Here is a 13724-nt window from a genome sequence, read left to right as displayed (position 1 = left end):
AGAGACTTCAGAGGTTCCCTCCAAACCAGACCAACGTAGCTGCTACACAGCTCTCGTCACCAGTATCGAATTCCTCCAGGATCACTCTTCAGCGTGCGTCCCATGCTTATCTCCATGTGTCTACACAGATACGCGCGTCTACAACTCCAAAGTACTTCCAAACATTCACTAAAATGCCGTGTACAAGTTTCTCTGGGTACAGAATTTTGAAATCCACTCCTGACTCATTCCTAACGTGTTACAGACTCCTTGTCCCACAGGGGAAGCAGAGATAAGTCAGTTCACAACCGGCTGCAGTCACGCGAGGTGGCTCAGGCAGTGTGGTTTGCCTCGGCACTCCCGAGCACGGGACTCAGCCAGTTTTCCTTGGAACCTCGGCCCACCCCTGGCGGCCTCCAGCAGGGATTGTCCAGCCCACTCCCGAGGCGCCAGGAGCAGAGCCAGCCACCTCCCCGGCTGGATTCACACCCAGTCCCTGCCCCCAGAGGACACTCGGAGACGGATCCGAGAAGTCCCCAGGGAGACGCTGGCCTCGTCCCTCCTGGTCACCGCTTGCTACGCTCACTCGCTCCTGTGCCCTCTTCCTGCTCACAAGTCACATCACACACACACACACACACACACACACGCTGCGAAATCCCGGAGCAGGCTCTCGGTCCGCAGCCTCTGATTGGGCTCCGCCCCTGGCTCCTCCCACTCCATTCCCCCAGGAACTTCTGGACGCTGGTGCTTCAGGGTGCCGCCTTCGGTTTCCTCGTTCCCCCTTTCACACCCCAAGCCCTGATGGGCCTTGCCTGTCTCCCAGGGGGGTCCCCCCACGAGCATGCCACAGGCAGCCCCAGCTGGAGACCTGGGCCTGCACCATGGACCCCTCTGAAAGCCTCATGAAAGCATTCCAGGATGCAATAAACCCGTCAGGCCCTGGCTAATTTATATCTAAGCGGATGAATTCCCATTTTTTAGAATGTAAATGTTTAGATTGCAGCATTCCCCTGCCTCGGCATCCGGGGTCCTGGCACGGCAGTGATGAAATCGGCCGCTTTTCCGCAGGGAGCCTTACATGGAAGAGCCACGGTGCCAGCACCCACCGCCAGGAAGATTCCAGCCTGTGGCCAGCACGTGTGCAAACCCCTCACGGCCCGAGGGCAGGACGCCCGCCCTTGCTCCGTGTCAGGAAGGCCCCTGCAGCTCTGGGAGGCAGAAGGGCGCCCTCAGAGGCAGGGCCTGGGCGTGGGGAGCAGTGTACCCCAGCTAGGTATTTCAAACCCTCGATCCTCGCCAGCTTCTCCCCAAAGTGTTCCTCATCTGCTCCAGCCCCGAATACATTTTATTAGATCTTTGCGTTGTATAAACAGGCAAGAGGAGTAGATTAGTGTGAATAAATATAACACAAAATCCAAGAAAACAGTCCAGTTTGGCTGACAAAGCCTGGAGCAGCCCACTGCCCACCCTGACCAGAGCTGCACACACCAGCCCACAAGACCCTGCCATCCAACGCCCGGTGTTCCACCCGGGAAGGCAGCTCCCAGGAGACAGAGGCCCGACCAAGGAACCCATGAGCCCAGGGAGACGCTAAGGTCTCTTGGTGTTCTAGGCAATGCATCATCAGCTCCCCAAGAGCCAGGGAGCTTGGCAAGGAGCCCCTGTGACAAACCACTGGCATCCAAGAAGTTCAGCTACTGCAGCCAAAGCACACCCGTCATCCACAAGCCATGTTCCACACCAAGTACCCATCAGGGCATGGGGAGCCCTGCACGCCTGCTAGCTTCCCCGCTGGCCGAGAGAGGCTAAGGACGTCCTATACGCCTCCCTCCCAAGAAGGGGGCAAAAGTCCCAAAACGCTGCGGGAGGCGGCTTCCGAGGCCCAGCGGGCAGTGGCTCGAAGCACTGGCTGTGAAATGAGTCGCAGCCAGGGTTCCAGTCTGCCACCTCCTGCCTGTGTCCTTGGGCAAGTCACGCCAGCCCTCTGGGCTTGTTTATCGCTGTGCTGGACATGGGGGTGGGCGCTGTTAGCACAGCAGCGAATGTGCTGCTTGGCGACACCTGCATCCCACATCAGAGGGCCTGGGCTCGAGTCCTGGCTCTGCTCCTGAGTAACGCACACCCTAGAAGCAAGTGATGGTGCAATCCTTGGGCTCTGGCCATACACATGGGACCCTTAGCCTGAGCTGGGGGCTCCTGGCCCAGGCCTGGCTGTTGCAGGCATCTGGGGAGTGAACCAGTGGATTGTAGCATTCTCCTCTCGCCTCGAATGAACAAAGAATTTAAAAACTAAGATGGAGATGACGCAGTCCCAGTCTCCCAGGTTGTGACTGACTGGCAAGTATGGAGTACTTCCTATTCTGTTCCAAGGGCAGCCAGGTGAGACCACCTGAGAGCGGCCTCGCAGCCCGTCTGGGAGACCCGCTCTAGCGTGCGCACAGGTAGGAAGCTGGCTGACCGCGCTCAGACAGCATGTGCGGGAGAGTCCAGCGAGAGGGCCCTGCAGGGCACACTGCACAGGGAGGAGGCAGACAGGAGCCAGAGCGGCCCCTGCACTCACCTTCAGGGCTCTGACCCACCAAGGGCTCAGGTGCACCTCCCCCTGGGCCAGCAGGAGCAGCAGTGGCTGGAGGGCCCAACCCTCGATGTGATCTGCATGACCAACGTTCCCCACACTTCTGCCTGGGGACGCACGGCAGAAGCGGGAGCCGGCCCGGGCACGGCTGCTGAGTCCCCTGAGGCCGAGGTCTCAGGCAGATGCTAAGAAGTGTGGCCTTCAACTTCTGGCTCAGCTTTGCCCTGGCCTGAGCTTACTGGCCGCCGCAGGCTCCATTCTACCTCTGCAGGGGCCCCAAATCCACTGTCCCCATCCGTCCTCGAGGCTGGCCAGGGCAGCAGAGGGGCCCTCCGCCTGTCTCACATCTCTGCAAACCAAACCTCACGTTGCTTCCGGCTCAGCTCACTTCCTTCCATCTTCCGGGCAAGGTGCGAGAGCTGTGGGCATTCGCCACGGCCACTGCCGCTGCCCCAGGCCTTCGTCCACAGTGAGGGCGTCCTCCCTTCCTTGCAGCCTGACAGCCTCCAAGCCTCCTGGCCAATCCTGACCGTGCAGGAAAAGCCCTCCCTGTGCTCCACTGGGCAGCCGGGACGGAGCTTTCACCCCATTCGTCTTCATCCTGATAACCGGGAACGGCTCTCCCGGTGCCCAGGCAGGACTGAGTCATCTACCTGACGTCACATTTCCCACTGAGGTCCCTTCAACTGGCCTTCACCCCAGGGATGCTGCCACCCCATCTTGCCCCCACCCCCTCCCAAGTTGTGCCTGACCACTGCTAGCTCCTCCTCCTTCCTGGGTTCCACCTCCCCTAAGCAGGGCACAAACCCCTTGCTGGGAAGCAGAATAAAGGCTCTTCAGACCCACGTCCACTTGAAGAGGCCTTGACACGCCTGCAAAGCAGCAGTCCTGCACAGCCCTTCCACCTCCCCTGTCACGAGCATCGAAGCGGGTGCCGCCGCCTCTCAGGTCGCCCGTGCACAATGCCACCAGGAGATGCCCACGGCCACCTGATCAAAGCCCACCCTGGCACCAACCAGCTGAGCAACCAGCTGCTGTCACTTCTCCCTGCGGCCGAACCTGGGACAGAACAGCACCTAACTCACCCGCCTCTTAGAAAAACCCAATGTGCGCTTCCTGCCTTCCACTGCCAGACACTCCCGGCTGCTGAGCTCCCAGCCTGTGCCAGGCCTGCTCGGGCCCAGGGGATACCACAGTGATTGACAAGGTGTATGCCTTCGTGGGGCTGCCACGCCCATGGAGCAAACCAACACCAAGGAAGGAAGGGAGGAGCTGAAATTCAGAGAAGGCAGAGTGAGGCCGGAGCTGCTGCAGCACAGGGCGGCTGCTCTGCACGGAGCAGGCCCAGCGCAGCTAAGCCAAGGTGCCCAGGGCACTGTGCACAGTGAGGAATCTCCCACATTGCCACACAGCTGGGCTGAGGAGCGGCAAGAACCCCAAACCCCAATCCCCGAGGTCTTACTGCTGCTGCATCGTCCATAATGACAGAAGACGCTCCTCCCACCCAGGCTGTGTCTGTAAGACCCCACCCTCTCCTGCATAGCCTACATCTGGGGACCCACAAAGTCCCGGCCTCTGTCTATCCAGTTTGCAGCTGGTCTCTGACAGGTGAATGGGCGGAGCCAGTCTCAAGAGACGCTGAAGGATCCAGCACTGTGGCACAGCGGGTTAAAGCCCTGGCCTGCAGCACCAGCATCCCATATGGGTGCCAGTTCAAGTCCCAGCTGCTCCTCTTCCAATCCAGCTCTCTGCTATGGCCTGGGAAAGCAGTAGAAGATGGCCCAAGTGCTTGGGTCCCTGTACCCATGTGGGAGACCTGGAAGAAGCTCCTGGCTCCGGGCTTCGGATCAGCTCAGCTCTGGCCATTGTGGTCATTTGGGGAGTGAACCAGCAGAATGGAAGACCTCTCTCTCTCTCTGGTTCTGCCTTTCTCTGTAACTCTGCCTTTTGAATAAATAAAAAAATAATTCTTTATTTAAAAAAAGACACTGCAGAGATGGCCTGGCTCAGCTCCAGAACAAACCCACCCTATACACAGGGGCAGAAGGAGGCCAGCCCCATTGCATCCAGACTCGCAGGAATGCCGTGTCTCACCCTGGTCACAGGGCAAAGGCTCCCTCCAATAGGCCAGGTTGCTCTGGCCCCGCCATAGCCCACCTTTCTCCTGAGACAGGTGCCAGCCCTCCCCTCCTAACACCCCCAGCACAATGTCTCTCTGTTTCCTGCTCTGCCCTGATGGTGTCACCCACCACTGCAACCAGCTCCAGGGCCCTCCAGCTCACCACACCCCAGCAATCGCTGACCCCGTGCAGCAGCTGATACATCAGAGCTACAGCAAGGTCAGCAAGGGGCCACCAGGCAGGTCCCACAGGCCCGGGGAGCAGACTGGCTTTCCACTGCATGTGTGGCTCCAGGCTGGGCACAGCACATGAGGACAACACAGCCCCACCCCAGCCACTGGGGGAAGATGGCGACCAACACCTTCATCCTCACAAGTCACAGGGCATATTTGAGATCAACCTCACAGGGTCCCCGCTGCGAGGGGAAGGCACGCTCAGCAAGTGTGTGCTGCGTGAGGCCCAAGGACGTCCTGGAGGGCGAGAGGCTGGGCTGCGGGCACAAGGAGCCATGCAGCAGGCTGCAGCCAAAGCAAGGATCCATCCTGGACCCAAACCCAGTGACACCGATGGTGCTGAGCTGGGAGTGACGGGTCAGAAGTCAGTGAAGCACAGGACGGGCCAAGGACAGGAGCCATGGACAGGAAAGTTGAGTCCCAAAGGTCAAGGGCAGTGGCCAGATCAAGGGCAGGTGGCCTGCAAGGGGTGCCAACATGGGCCAGGGAACCGCCCTTGCTGGAAGCTTGTTCATGCCCCCCAGCCAGGGACCACTCCAAAAACAGGGTGTGCTGTAGGCCCACAGGGGCCCGGCTCATGCCTGGGGCAGCCAAGCTCTGCAGGAGTAAGGGGTGGCCACCCTGACCTGAGCACTGAGCTGCTCAAATTATCAGGTGGCTTCCCAGGCAGAGGCCACATACCAGACAGCAAGTGAGCAGACAGAGGAGGGGCCTGAGGACTGGAGGGGACCGGCTAGGGATAGCATAGTTGGCCACAGGCAGTGACCAAGAACAGCAGGAACACACAGAAGGGTCCTAAGTGGCTTCAGAGGAGGCCACACTCACTCAGCAGGACCCGAAGTGAGAGGATCAAGTGCACAGCAGGGTTCCAGGCTGGGGGGTTCTGAGAAGGACAAACACCAGGAACCACACAGGGACAGGTGTGAGTGTATCGTCTTCTTACTCTCTACCGCCAAGTCACCTGCTCCAGGTCCCTAACCCTTGCTCCAGTGTGCTGGCTTCTCCCAGCATCCTGATCAAGAAAGGATTCTCAGAGCCAGTGTTTCCTGGTTGGAGACCCTGCTGCTCCATTTCCAATCCTGCTCCCTGCTAATGTGCCTGGGAAAGCAGCGGAAGTACTTGGGCCCCTGCACCCATGTGGGAGACCTGGATGGAGTTCCCGGTTCCTGGCTTCAACCTGGCTCAGCCCAAACCATTGCAACCATCGAGGGAGCAAACCAGCAGATGGAAGACCCTGTCTCTCTCCCTCCTTCTGTCATTCTACCTTTCAAACAAAAATGTTTTTAAAGAAGAAAGGATCCTCCAGGGGAGTGGAGCTCATAGAACTGGCCCTTGTGGTACCCTACACACGTGCACACACACACACACACACACACCCTGTGAGCTCAATCCCTCTCGCCTGCTTTGGCTCTCGGAGTTCTCCGCAGCCTAGGAAGTGCATCCCACCAGCGATGCCTCCTCTCTCAGCCGACTCTGGAGCCAGGTGAACTGGGATGGGGTGGCGGGCGATGGCCCAGGTCACCACCCTAGCACCACCCTTCCTCCCACGGCCATGGTCATGGCCACAGCCCCTTCTGCTCCTTGCATACACAGAGCTGGCTGCAGCAGAGAGCAGACAGGCACCGTGGTTGCTGCCCGTGGAACACATGGTCTCCTCCCAGACTCTGAAGTGGCACCGCCCCTTCCCCGACAGCTCATTCACTGAGGCCAGCGTTTGGCACAGCCATGAAGACACAGGTTGGGGTGACCACATCCCTTATCAGAGTGCCTTGTCCAAGTCCTAGCTCCTCGGCTTCGTATTCCAGCTTCCAGCTGGTGCACACCCCAAGAGGCAGGCAGGGCTGGCTCAGGTACTTCCGCACCCCCCACCCACGTAGGAGCCGCACATGCACTTCCTGGATCCTGGCTTTGGCCCGGCAAAACCCCAGCCTTCACGGGCTCTTGGGGAGCTAACCGGCAGATGGAGGATCTCTCTGTCTTTACCCCTCCTCCCTCCTTCTCTGTCATTCTGCCACTCTGCCTTCCAAATAAATAAATAAATCTTTAAAAATAAAATAAAATAAAACTTCCCCCTGCAAATCACAACTACCACATCTGCTTGTGCTTTGGTGGTCCGAAGAGGTGACAGAGTCGCACTCCACGTGGCTGTGGCTGTGACCGTGAGGGAAGCAGCAACAGTGAGCAGGCAGGGCTCACCACCGCCACGCTGAGTGCCTGCTCACCAGTGGGCACCAAGGCAAGCCCCCGACCTGTAAGGACGTCCTCCTCCACGGCCAAGTGCAGACGTGCAGACCTGAGCACTCAGATCTCCCCGTTCCAGCCTGCCGCCTGCCGCCCTCAACCAGGCCTCCAGCTGCGCTGCACGCCTGGTCACGCTGCGCCACGCACACACCACACCCGGCTCTCCGGCCCCTCCCACCAGTGCCATGAGCCTCCGCCTGCCACCTCCCCATCCCCTCTGGAGGCAGAGGTGGCCTCGGCGACAGCCAGGGGTTGGCAAGGTGTCCCGTGCCCCCAGCCTTCCTCGCACACCCTGGCTTCTCTCCCTGTGCTCTTCACTCCCTCTTCATGGCCACCGAGGAGAGGACCTCAAATCCTGATGCAACCACGGCTCCTCTGGGTGAGGCCAAGAAGCTTCCCGAACCATAAAGATGTCCAAACATTGGCCCAGCTTCCTCCAAACAGACATAAACCGCCTCACTCACATCCGGGCCCACCGCACCCCTCCTCCGGGCTGCAGGCACCATCTGGCACCTCCGCCCCCAGGCAGCCGGGCTCTGTGTTGGTGGAACTGGGAGGGCCACGCCCGGTCCCGGCGCACCAGGGATGCGGGCGTGGGGGGCTTTGATGGTGCCCAGCTTCAGCCTCGGGCTGAGCAGGGACAGCTTGCTCCCTCCATTCGGTGCCAAGTCGCCCCAAATCCGGTTATTTTTAGTCTGTTTGTTTATCCCATTTCAAGCTAACTCTGTGTCACCACTTGTTATCATAACAGAGAGCACCTGGACGTGTCTCAGTAAAGCAACAAATAAGCTTTGGTGAGTGCCGGGGATTGCCAGGAACGCCGACTGCTCCCAGCCTGGTGCCCATCACCACAAAGCCAATTCCTTTCTTCCCGTCACGTGGCAAGCCTAATCCAGAGGATCGAGCCAACCACGGCCACCTGGCCTCCAAGGACCTTCCTCCCCCTGCTCACCCCTGTGCCTGGTGGCAGGACTCACAGCCTGGGACAGCCCCGGGTGCCGGTCCTGGCCAAACACCAGCTCCCATCACCATCTTAGCACTCACAGACCCCAGCTGAAGCTGGGAGCATCTTCCCGCCCCTCCACATGTCAGCCTCCGGCCAGCTGCCCAGTGACAGCCAAAGCTGGGGATCAGGACAGCACCGAGGGCTAGGCGGGTCGGCAATGCAGTGTACGCTGAATAACCATCCCAGAAGGTCTGCCAGCCCCACCCACTGAGGACCACAGGTATCTGAGGAGCTGGGGTGGGGCCGGGGCTGATCCAAGGGTCACCCCCACCCTTATCTGACTCCTGCTGCATGGCAGAACCCCAGTCCTGCCCCTGAATGGCTCCTACCAGCCACAGCAGCAGCACAGAGCCCAGCCTCTGGACAGACGGTGCCTTAGGGGTCCTCATGGCAACCCGCAGCAGCAGCAACAACTTAGGCGCAACTCGCGTCATGGGCCCCCTGGGAGAAGAAGCTCCTAGGCTATCCAGCCCCCAGCCTGCACTAAGTCTGACTCAGGCTGGCTCTCATCAGTGCCTGAACAGAGAACAGGGTGACAGCCCACTGGGAACGCCTTTCCACACCGGCGACACCAGCACTGAAGAGCCCAGGGGCAGGAGACAGACCAGCAGGAAGCAGCAGTCTGTCTCCCAGGAGGGCTCAGCACGTGGAAGGACGGTGAGCACAGAGGCATCAGACCGATTGCACCCCTCGCCTCCAAGCCCTTACCCCTGCAGACTCGCTCACCCCTCACTGTCAGTCCCTCCTCACAGGTGACAGGGTGACTGCTGGTGTCGCTCTCCAGCTCACAAGCCTTCAAGGGCTCTCATGTGCCTTCATGGATCCACCAGCAGCCATCACAGGCGCTCTGTAACCACAGGCAAGACCAGCGGCCCCGCTCCCCAAAGCCAGCCGAGTCAGTGCCACAGTCACCCATGCTAGATGCTGTTACTGGTACAACAGCCGACAGGATGCTGACCCCGGAAGGGCTCCCAGGCAAGCAGAGCCAATCAGCGGGGCTGGAGGGTGGTGCCTGGGGAGCAACCCCCGCCTCTATACTCAGCGATGTGATAACTGGAGAACAGAGAGAGGGACCCCAGGCTAGGGGAGGGGACATGACCAGAGCCGCAGAGGCCAAAGGGCAGAGTCTGCGAGGGGAAAGCTGCATGGCCAGATCTGGGTGAAGACTGAATTTGGAGACCACTGCAGGAGGCAGGGCCAGGCCCGGAAGAGACTAGGGCTGGACTTTTGTTCTCTCTGTAGGAAGGCTCCTAGGCAGGAGGCCCGACACCCAGAATGGCCCCAACAGGTCAAGGCAGACAAGCTGGGGGAGCCTGGAACTGCAAGGTCAGACAGGAGCCTCGGACCATGCAGGAGGGGCTGCCCTTGCCCTGGGAAGCAGACAGGGAGGGGAGGCAGGTAGATATGAGGAACAGACAGCACTTAGCCTGACGGTGGGCAGGGCACAGAGCCTCACCACCCTGCCCCAGCACAGAAAGCTCTCGGCTGCTAGGATGCCCAGGCCTGCGGCCAACAGCCCAGAGAGCATCAACGTCCCACGTTAGCCACCCTTGCTCCGAGTCCCAGGCGTGGGAAGGTGTGGGATCATGGCTTCTCTGTCCACATCCCCAGGTCAGACCGTCCCTGGGCGAGACAGGGGGACGGCTGCCTCGCCTTGCTTCCCCTGCTCTGGGGGCCACTCTGCACCCCCACGCCGGGCCTAAGTAGACTCACAGCCACGGCCCCTCCAATGCACCAGGCAACCGCTCTCCTGCCCGGCCCCTGCGTGCCCAACCAGGGAGCCTGCTGCTCTATCAGCAAATTCTCCACCGAAACCCAGACCAGGAGCTGCACACGGTTCACAGCGTCCTGTGCAGCACTCAACCACACAACCAAATCAATGCAAAACAAAACCACAACGAGATGCCACTTTTCACCTATCAGATTGGCAAAGGCCAGCAAGCTTGATTCTGCTTTGTGTAGGTGAAGATATGGGGAAAGAAACTACTCACCGCTCACTGGGGAGAGAAGAGCTTGGTCCCACCTCCTCAGAGAGAAAGGACACAGCCAAGCCAATCGTAAGATGCACGGACGCTGCGCTCAGCAGGCCACCCCAGGGATTTCTCCCAGGTGCAGGTCCACCCAGACATCCACTGCAGCTCCACCGCTTCCTGCAACAAAACATTGACAGCACGCAGGTCAAAGGATGCCGGGACCTAGGCCAGCCTTGTGACGGAGGGGACTGGCCCGCAGCCTGCACAGCTGGCATCCTGTAGAGGCACCGGTTTGCATCCCAGCTGCTCCACTTCTGATCCTGCAAATGCACTGGGAAACGAGTGGGGGGTGGCCCCAGTGCTGGGGCCCCTGCACCCAAAAGAGACCTGGAGGAAGCTGCCTCTTCATCCTGGCCCAGTACTGGGCTTCGTGGGCATCTGGGGAGCAAATAGCAGATGAAAGTGTTGTCTATAACTCTTTCAAATAAATAAATACATCTTTAAAAAAAAAAAAATACCCGGTATGGCCGGCACCGCGGCTCACTAGGCTTATCCTCCGCCTTGCAGCGCCGGCACATCGGGTTCTAGTCCCAGTTGGGGCGCCGGATTCTGTCCCGGTTGCCCCTCTTCCAGGCCAGCTCTCTGCTGTGGCCAGGGAGTGCAGTGGAGGATGGCCCAAGTCCTTGGGCCCTGCACCCCATGGGAGACCAGGAGAAGCACCTGGCTCCTGGCTTCGGATCAGCACGGTGCGCCGGCCGCAGCACACCGGCCGTGGTGGCCATTGGAGGGTGAACCAACAGCAAAGGAAGACCTTTCTCTCTGTCTCTCTCACTGTCCACTCTGTCAAAAAAAAAAAAAATACCTGGTCCATCCATATCACACAATGATGCACAGCTCTTGGATGACCTGGCTCTGTGCAAGCTGACGGCCAGCGAAGGCCTGGATAGGCCCTGGGTTAAAAAGGGAGACAGGAGGGGGCAGCTTGGCATCTAGAAAGATGGAAGGGCCACAATGTGGCCTGGAGGTTGACACGCCTACTCGGACGCCCACATTCCACAGCGGAGAACGTGGGCGTGACCTCCAGTTCTGCCTCCGGAATCCAGCTTCCTGCCCACGTAGACCCTGGGAGGCAGCAGTGATGGTTCAAGTGGCAGTGTTCCTATGACCTGCGTGGAAGACTGGCCTCAAGTCCTGGCTCTGGCCCTGACCCTGCACCAGCCACTGAGGGCATCGGCACGGGGGGGTGGGGGGGCAGCGCATGGGGATTCTGCCTGCCTCTTACCATGCCTCCCGAATCAATACTTTTCAAAATCGTTTAAAAGGTAAAGCTTGTGGAAAGGTGGAATTATAAGTTTATTTTGGTGCAAAAACAGATTTTTGCAGTTTTTTACTGACATGTTTTTTCCGTGAACTTCTAGAAGAGCCCTCATGTGTGCACAGCCCTGTCTTGCCATGCTTGCTGGAATGAGCACCCTCTGGGATGCACAAAGCACACACGGTCCTGAGGCTGTGCCTGGGGAAGGAGACTGGTGCTGCAAACAGGTGGTGAGGCAGAGCTGTCACCGCCCGCCCTTTTTCACAACACACCCTGCCACAGCTTAACCACGTGTGGGCATCACCTTAGCAAAAGCAACAAGCAGGGGCGGGCCTCCAGCTCAACACTGGTGCCACTCAGCACACCTGCAAACCACATTGCAGAGCCTGGTCCAAGTCCCGCCTCCTCTGCTTCCCCTCCAACTTCCTGCAGAAGTGCATCCTGGGAGGCAGCAGGTAACAGCCCAAGCACCTGGGTCCCTGACACCCATCAGGAAACCTAAATGGAGTTCCTGGCTCATGGCTTTGAGCCTGCCTCAGCCGTATCATACGAGTCTGGGGAGTGCATCAGCGGATGGAAGATCTCTCCATGCTGCTCTCACTCTTTGCTTTACAAATACAATGAAAATACATAATTTTTTCCCCAAACAGAAAGGTGAGCTCACCTGTTGAATTTCTCCCACCTACATCCATCATCCAGGTCAGGTTCTCCCCGCCCCTCCCAAGGAGCGCCCTGAGAACCACGCCAATGAATCCTCAGTGCCCACATGGCACCTGGGAACCTACCTGCAGAGGAGGGGGATCACTTTGTCTCTGAAGGGTTTCTACTCTCCTCTGGCAAGGCAGAAGCAGCCAGAACTCACTCTCCCAACCTCAGTGTAGGGGAGAAGGCCAAGAGCGCCAGACCAGGCTACCTCCCTGCCACGACGTCGCTCTTGGTGACCAACAGGGAACCGTGGGGACTGGTGATTGGTGCCTCACTGAGTGAGGCAGCCAGGGCAGTTCGAAGAGCCTACAGCAAGTGCCCTTGGCCCTGGCACCAGGCTCAGCTGACTGGCATCTGTACCTGACTGTCCTTGTGGCGGGTCAGCAGTCAGAGGGGGCAGACAGTCCCAGGGCTGGCCCCAGCCACTGTTGGGAAGCAGAAGGCACGGCACATGGAGCCCAGATGCTAAGAGGGGCCTGCATGGGGCCCCTCGGTGCAGGCCATGCCCATCTGCATGGGGTCAACTGCCTGGGGTGGGCCAGAGGCCCCTCTCCTCAGCAGCACTGCCAGGCCCTTGGGTCCATCAGCTGGGCTGGGTCAGCCCCCTCCAGGGATTCTCCCTCACCGTGCTCTGGAGACCTGCACCTATTACACAACGCTGCCATCTATCAAGTCCCAAGTCCCACACAAGTCACCATGACCTGGCAGGACACCCGAGGCCTGACCCTTCCCGTCCATGCAGGCACCTGCCTGGACAGACAGGTGCATCCAGATGCCCTGATCCCTCCTCACTGCTGTGTGCCTGGTCACCTGGGGCCAGGGCTGCCACCGCTGTGCCTCACCCTCCTGGCCTGTGCAAGGACCCGTGACACTTCTCTGTGGGGCGAGGGTGTTAAGAGGACAGAATGGGACCAGTGAGGGCACAGCAACTGGCAGCTGCCAGCAGGGTCATCCCACCCCCCACCTCCCAGGGCCTCTCCCACAGCAGGCGGGGTCTGGGCGGGGAGAAGACAGCAGGTCCAAGGGGCACAGGGCTGCTCCCACTGGGCCACACCCTCCCCAAGACCGGTAGCAGAGCCTCCCGCCCCACCTCTGTTTGCTCTCCCATCTCCTCTCCCCTGCACGGCCCTTCCCAGCCCCAGCCCTGCTCCTGCAGCAGCAGCAAATCCTTGTCAGCAAACAGCACATTAATTGCTTCTTGGCCACATTTCAAATGATATCATAGACCCGCGCTGCTCAAATTGAGCGAATGGAAAGAGGAGGGAGGGGCAGCCGGCAGCTCACTCAGGAGCTGGGGACCATGGGTAGCTCCGGTTACTAATTAATTGACTGCTCACATGGAACAAATCTGAAACCCCAGCAGGTCAGGCGAGGGAGCCCTGGGCTCCGGGCCAGCCCTTTGCCTGCGAGGAGAGCACAGCTCTGGTGGCACCACCTGCCGGAGGGGGAGCCCCGGACTCTGCCACACACCACCCAGGGGGCAGATGGCGGCCGAGGGCCCGTGACCGGTCCTGACCAAGGTCTCCTGGCCCATTTCTCCAGTCACTCAGCCTCTCGATCGTCCAGCCTGTGTT

At 59.7% G+C, this 13724-nt stretch overlaps 1 long non-coding RNA gene across 10 annotated transcripts in view; it reads right to left on the bottom strand.

Annotated features, from left to right (window-relative positions):
• Positions 1 to 13724, bottom strand: part of LOC103347871 (uncharacterized) — a 190317-nt gene that overhangs the window by 160276 nt on the left and 16317 nt on the right. For all 10 annotated transcript variants that reach the window (XR_016236121.1, XR_016236119.1, XR_016236122.1 and 7 more), the window contains one exon: positions 10149 to 10307. This is a non-coding gene — a long non-coding RNA (uncharacterized LOC103347871). The remainder of the gene's footprint in view (positions 1 to 10148; positions 10308 to 13724) is intronic.

The sequence above is a fragment of the Oryctolagus cuniculus genome, chromosome 6, assembly GCF_051225735.1.
Source record: "Oryctolagus cuniculus isolate XC-2025 breed Fujian yellow rabbit chromosome 6, ASM5122573v1, whole genome shotgun sequence".
Classification (NCBI taxonomy): Eukaryota; Metazoa; Chordata; class Mammalia; order Lagomorpha; family Leporidae; genus Oryctolagus; species Oryctolagus cuniculus.
The sequence above is the reverse complement of the archived record's forward strand: the minus strand, read 5'-3'. Positions and strand labels throughout refer to the sequence as shown.